Raw genomic sequence first — 6,369 nt, forward strand, 5'->3', positions numbered from 1 at the left:
ATTACAACAAAATGTCTAACTTAACTACAGAGTATATGTTAAATAAGGATGTACAGAGAACAAAAACAGCAAAAAAAGAACACTGTTTCCCAAAAACGGTGGGTTTTCTGAGTGGAAGAAAACGTATGTCTGGAAGCCGACTTTAACCGCCCCAAGCTGCGCGCGCATTGACCCGAGGTTATATAAACCGGGACGGAGACGGCGTGGGCCCCTTTCCCCAAGCCAGCAGCTGCTCCAAGCCAGCAGCTGCTCTTACATAACGACTCACTGCTGCTCAGCGAGTCGTAAACACAGAAGTTTAGCCCGCTCAACTGTTCTCCCAGCATGGACCCTACACCAGTTCCTCTCGACACCGACGAGGAGCGTCCCGTCAGGGGCGTCCTGCCCTTCTCAACATTTAAGGTAGTGTTTGTGTTTTGTTGGCGCGTCGGACCAGTGTTTGTCTCTGTGTTGGCGCGCGCGCTCTGATGCACGCCTGCTGGTTCAGCCTTGGTGACCAAATGCAGGTGCAGTGGTCCTAGAGGGGGTGGTGCCCCTCGGTGTTATGGGGCACTGGGTTTTCTCCAGTAGGTGGCTGTAATTTGGAGCACACTCGGGAGGAGGCCTGAACATCCCACCCCCACCCTCACCCAGTCGACGTGAGGCTTTACATTCAGGTTTGTTTTAACTTTTGCTTATTGCCTATAAGTTATTAGGTAAAGTCAGCTAGGTTAGGCTAGCTGCCGAGTCACAGGCCTCTGGCCCCTAGCTTTGTTTTCATGGACTTGTTTTCCCACAAGTTTCCTTAATTTACTACTGAAATTTATGCAGTGTTAAGCTGCATGTTTCTTTAGCTGGTTTGTTTTAACTTTTGGTTTGCCTATAAGTTAGTAGGTAAAGTTAGCTAGGTTAGGCTAGCTGCAGTCACAGGCCTCTGGCCCTAGCTTTGTTTCATAGATTTGTTTTCCACAAGTTTCCTTAATTTAACTGAAATTTATGCAGTGTAAGCCATGTTTCTTTAGCTGTTTGTTTTTTAACTTTTGGTTTGCCTTAAGTTAGTAGGTAAAGTTAGCTAGGTTAGGCTAGCTGCGAGTCACAGGCCTCTGGCCACTAGCTTTGTTTCATGGACTTGTTTTCCATAAGTTTCCTTAACTTATTATGAATTTAACGCAGTGTCAAGCCATGTTTCTTTGCAGGTTGTTTGTTTTAACTTTTGCATTGCCTTAAGTTATTAGGAAAGTCAGCTAGGTTAGGCTAGCTGCAGTGTCACAGGCCTCTGGCCCCTAGCTTTGTTTTCATAGAATTGTTTTTCCATAAGTTTCCTTAATTTATTATTGAATTTTATGCAGTGTCAAGCTGCATGTTTCTTTAGCTGGTTTTACATTTGTTTGTTTAACTTTTGCTATTGCCTTTAAGTTATTAGGTAAGTTAGCTAGGTTAGGCTAGCTGCAGTGTCACAGGCCTCTGGCCCCTAGCTTTGTTTTATGGATTTGTTTTTCCATAAGTTTCCTTAATTTACAGTATTAATGATTTTTATGCGGTGTCAAGCTGCGTGTTCCTTTGCTGGTTTTACATTTATGTTTGTTTAACCTCTGCTTTGCCTTTTATGTGATTATGTAAAGTCAACCAGGATGTGTTAGTTGTAGGCGTCTCCAGACGTCTCGTCGGGCCGGTTTAGCCCGCACGTTTGTCACAGACGTTGTCGTAAGTCCGGTGTAGCCCGGTACATTTGTTCCCAGTTTTTTCGTCCGGCTGGTATAGCCGGCACGTTCGTACCCAGACGTTTTCGTCTGGCCGGTGTAGCCCGGTACAGTTGTTCCCAGACGTTTCGTCCGGCTGGTATAGCCGGCACGTTCGTACCCAGACGTTTTCGTCTGGCCGGTGTAGCCCGGTACATTTGTTCCCAGACGTTTCGTCCAGCTGGTATAGCCAGCACGTTCGTACCCAGACGTTTTCGTCTGGCCGGTGTAGCCCGGTACATTTGTTCCCAGACGTTTCGTCCAGCTGGTATAGCTGGCACGTTCGTACCCAGACGTTTTCGTCTGGCCGGTGTAGCCCGGTACGTCAATTCCACCACGTTTCGTTCGAATGCTGTAGCACAATATTCCCGTGTTTTCCTTGGTCGCGTGTACCAGATGTTGGTCTGCCTGGAGTGCCCGGTTACGCGGGCCCCTTCCTCATCCCAAGTTTTCAGCGTCCAGCATAACGCCTGGCCGTGCGGTCTGCCGCTTGAGCTACTTCAAATCAAATGTTTATTTAGGTAAGGTACATATATACAAGAGGGTTTACGAGTAATGGATTTAATTCTAATTATTGCGGTCAATTTTAATTAATTCTGTTCAATTTTATTACATTCCTTTATTTAGACTTTCAGCTTGATTAGTTTCATTACGCGGCAAATTTAGGAAATTTATAGCATTGCTTACACCTCCTGCCTTAAAAAAAAAAAAAAAAAAAAAAAAAAAAAAATCTATTCGTAAAAGAATTCGTATTTCCATGTCAATTTAGTAAACAGGAGCCCGCTCCTGTTTTGGTGATTTACGTTCCTCCATCATTAACCAAACGCTTACTAAAATAACTTGTTATATCCTTAGCCTCCCAGTCATGACGTGTATTAAGATTAAAGTCTTCCTCAATTTAGCATGGAGCAAGCCTCTGACTTTAGATTATTCCTGCACTTGTTTTATGAGCCATTTCCCTCAGCAATTTGTTACTGCAATTTATGCATTGCGTTTGCTCCATGTTTTATACAACTTTTCTGCCGCGATTAAACTTTCAGTTTATTCCTCAATTTAGTCGGAAGGTACTGCTGCTTCCCAGCTGACGTCCTTCCTGTGACGAGTTAAGCCGGCGATGTTTCAGTTTTATATTTATTTGGTCATATAGCTAGGCGGCCTCCCAGGCCGCTGGTTTATCCAGACGTGTTGTCTGCCCGGTGTAGCCCGGATGTCACTGCGGCCTCCCAGGCCGCTGGTTTACCCAGACGTGTTGTCTGCCCGGTGTAGCCCGGATGTCACTGCGGCCTCCCAGGCCGCTGGTTTACCCAGACGTGTTGTCTGCCCGGTGTAGCCCGGACGTCACAGCAGCCTCCTAGGCCGCTGGTCGCGAAGTTCCAGCTGACGTGTCTTTTTTCACTCCTTTTCGTTATTGTATTTGGTTGTATTTACCTCGGCTCAGTGTTAATCCCGTTTCTCTAGAGAGTTATAGTCCAGCTTCATTTTGAGCATACTTTGTTTTGCAATTTATAATTATTTATAATTAATTATAGTTATAATTGGTTTATAATTTTATTATTTACACCATTTATTTAAGATTATTCATGTAATATAATTTATTACATTGTTAGGCTTTTACAACGACGTTGTCCCAGCCGGTGTTGCTCCTGCGGAGGATGGGCCAGCTGGTGGCTCGGCCGTAGCTGTTGCAGCGGGCGCCCTCACAGACTCGGCTAGTTTCAGCAGACGATGTTACAGCTGCTAACACCCCAGTTCCATCTTAGGCTTCCCGGCAGCCGATGCTTCAGTCAGGAACCTCCAGCTGAAGCGTTCCACCCGACGTTGCGCCCAGCAATTTATTTTTCTTCCATTCTGCGGCACTTGCCGTCATCGGTTATTTACGATATTACATTGTATTCTTACATTGTACGATTATTTACGACATTGTATTCTTAATATTATTCCTTATTACAGTTACTGGATGACGGTTCCCTGCCGTCGATTTCACTTTGCTCCTGTTCTAAAAGATGTAGCCGAAGTTCACGGCGCACTAGCTGCGGCTTGCAGACGCTCGTTGACAACACAAGACTACACTCAGCGGCCACTTAAGGCAGACTCCTTGGCTTCTATCCAGCCCTATCACCCGTCTGGAGGCAGAGATGGGATGGAGACCAAGGGTAATGTTCCCCGCTCACATTCTACATCCGCTTAGGACACAAGCATGTTATAGATTTGGCTTTAAGAATTGGTTCTTATTCCATTTTATGGTTTATGTATATATTGCTTTATTGTATATACCCGTTCTTGGTATATGTATTGTTATATTCAAGATTTATAGTGTTTCGTATTATCCCTGTTTATAGTTGCTTTGTGCTTCTTTGCTGTTCTCCTACTGGCTTTCTCCCACCTTTGCTCTTAGCAAAGGTACTTCCCCCTTCTGTTTGCTGGAAGATTCTTAGATTGTTAGCCCCCTTCATTGCTTCAGTATAATTGTTCGGAAAACTCTTTATTCATCCAGGATTGTTAATTAAGGAATCTCTTAATTCCTGTGCCGGGCTCCCTCCCCCCGTTTTACGTCTCCGTATTGATTCAGCTAGGGTTTCCCTCTCGTCTGTGCCCTTGCCTGTCACGATAACACTGCGTGCCGCTTCCGCCCACCCTTACTGCCTTATATCTTTCAGCCTGGGGGAGGTGATCTACGCAACAAAAAATCGACGCACGCTCCGACTGGACCAGGTATCGCTTACATGGTCAGGAATCGACACTCTTCGGATCCTACAAGCGCAGTGCAGGGCGCACGCATACCCTAGCCCAGCGGGCGCCCCCGGCAAGTTCTACCCGGCCTGTGCCCAGTGAACAGGCAACACTTCCTCAGGGCGATTAATTCGCGCCGCCCTCGCAGAGATAGGCTCGCCTTCAGCCGACCACGCACTCTTACCTTTAGAATTGACAGGGCCACTCGGCTCTCTTGACGGGCTAGCCATCGGAGTTAACGGCGGGTCCAGCAACCAGCTGCAACACCCAGCTGACTACGTCCGGGACGTTGTTGCACTGCCATTCTGAGGCCTCCTTGCGACCAGCGGGCCTCGCCCTTCGGGGGGGGGTCCGGCCAGCTGGCCTGCGGTGGGGGTGCAGCGCCGGTCCCCAAGTGTCCCGCTGTCCGCAGCTAATCCTTTGCCCAGTCTACGTGCTAGTAAGAGTAAGGAACCCCTTCTCCTTAATCCTTCTCCCGCTGGCCCTCCCGGGATTGGGGGTGCTCCGCCGGAACCCCCAAAGTGATAAGCCTGCAGATAGCTAAGAAATATTCCCATGAATTGTAATTAGTCTAATTAATGCAACTTTCATTTACTACCTATGGATGTAGTTATTAATTGTAATTGATCTCTACTTTATCATTAAGGATTATTCATTATAATTATTCCTTAATACTTTATTGTTATGCACTAGTCAATAATTATTTCATTCATCCAAATTAGCTATTGGATTCATTAAAATAATTGCTTATCATTATACTATTTGTTTTATTATTATTTATTATATAATAATAATTTTATCTATTAATTTGTTATTTATTAATTTATATAATAAATTAATTTATTATATATTAATTTTATATATTAATTTATTATTCATTATAAAATAAACAAGTCCCCAATCTGAGCACGTTTTCTTCCAACCTCAGAAAAAAGAACACTGTTTCCCAAAAACGGTGGGTTTTCTGAGTGGAAGAAAACGTATGTCTGGAAGCCGACTTTAACCGCCCCAAGCTGCGCGCGCATTGACCCGAGGTTATATAAACCGGGACGGAGACGGCGTGGGCCCCTTTCCCCAAGCCAGCAGCTGCTCTTACATAACGCCCACCCTCCTCCCGGGATCCTCTGCATCCCGTTTTAATTTTGAAAGGGACGGCCCACAGATCTGCTCAAGGGGCACTTGCTCTAGCATGCTAAACATTTGCTGTATCTTTGGGGGTGCTCCGCCGGAACCCCCAAAGTGATAAGCCTGCAGATAGCTAAGAAATATTCCCATGAATTGTAATTAGTCTAATTAATGCAACTTTCATTTACTACCTATGGATGTAGTTATTAATTGTAATTGATCTCTACTTTATCATTAAGGATTATTCATTATAATTATTCCTTAATACTTTATTGTTATGCACTAGTCAATAATTATTTATTCATCCAAATTAGCTATTGGATTCATTAAAATAATTGCTTATCATTATACTATTTGTTATTATTATTATTTATTATATAATAATAATTTTATCTATTAATTTGTTATTTATTAATTTATATAATAAATTAATTTATTATATATTAATTTTATATATTAATTTATTATTCATTATAAAATAAACAAGTCCCCAATCTGAGCACGTTTTCTTCCAACCTCAGAAAACATTATTCAGGCATATATGAAGAAAAGACATTTAAAACTTTGTGTCATCTTTGTTAAGAAAAAAATATTTTTCTTTACCTCTGAACAATTTTAAGTTTTTGTACACAGACACTACCTTTCTTGCTTGGTTTATGAGGAGCTCCTAACTTCTAAACTGACAACTTCTCTAGTTCTTGCTTGGTCTATGAGGAGCACCTAATTTCTACACTGACAACTTCTCTAGTTCCTGCTTGGTCTATGAGGCGCACCTAATTTCTACACTGACAACTTC

The 6,369-nt window shown here is 43.5% G+C and overlaps 1 long non-coding RNA gene across 2 annotated transcripts; it reads left to right on the forward strand.

Moving 5' to 3' along the window:
* Positions 1-239: 239 nt before the first annotated feature.
* Positions 240-6,069, forward strand: LOC138356216 (uncharacterized). 2 transcript variants are annotated; one of them, XR_011224254.1, is made up of 3 exons: positions 240-402; positions 3,669-3,871; positions 4,376-6,069. It is a non-coding gene; the product is annotated as an uncharacterized lncRNA (long non-coding RNA). The 2 variants fall into 2 exon arrangements; XR_011224253.1 differs by having other exon boundaries at positions 3,669-6,069.
* Positions 6,070-6,369: the final 300 nt, after the last annotated feature.

Source organism: Procambarus clarkii, chromosome 71 (genome assembly GCF_040958095.1).
Source record: "Procambarus clarkii isolate CNS0578487 chromosome 71, FALCON_Pclarkii_2.0, whole genome shotgun sequence".
NCBI classification, from domain to species: Eukaryota; Metazoa; Arthropoda; class Malacostraca; order Decapoda; family Cambaridae; genus Procambarus; species Procambarus clarkii.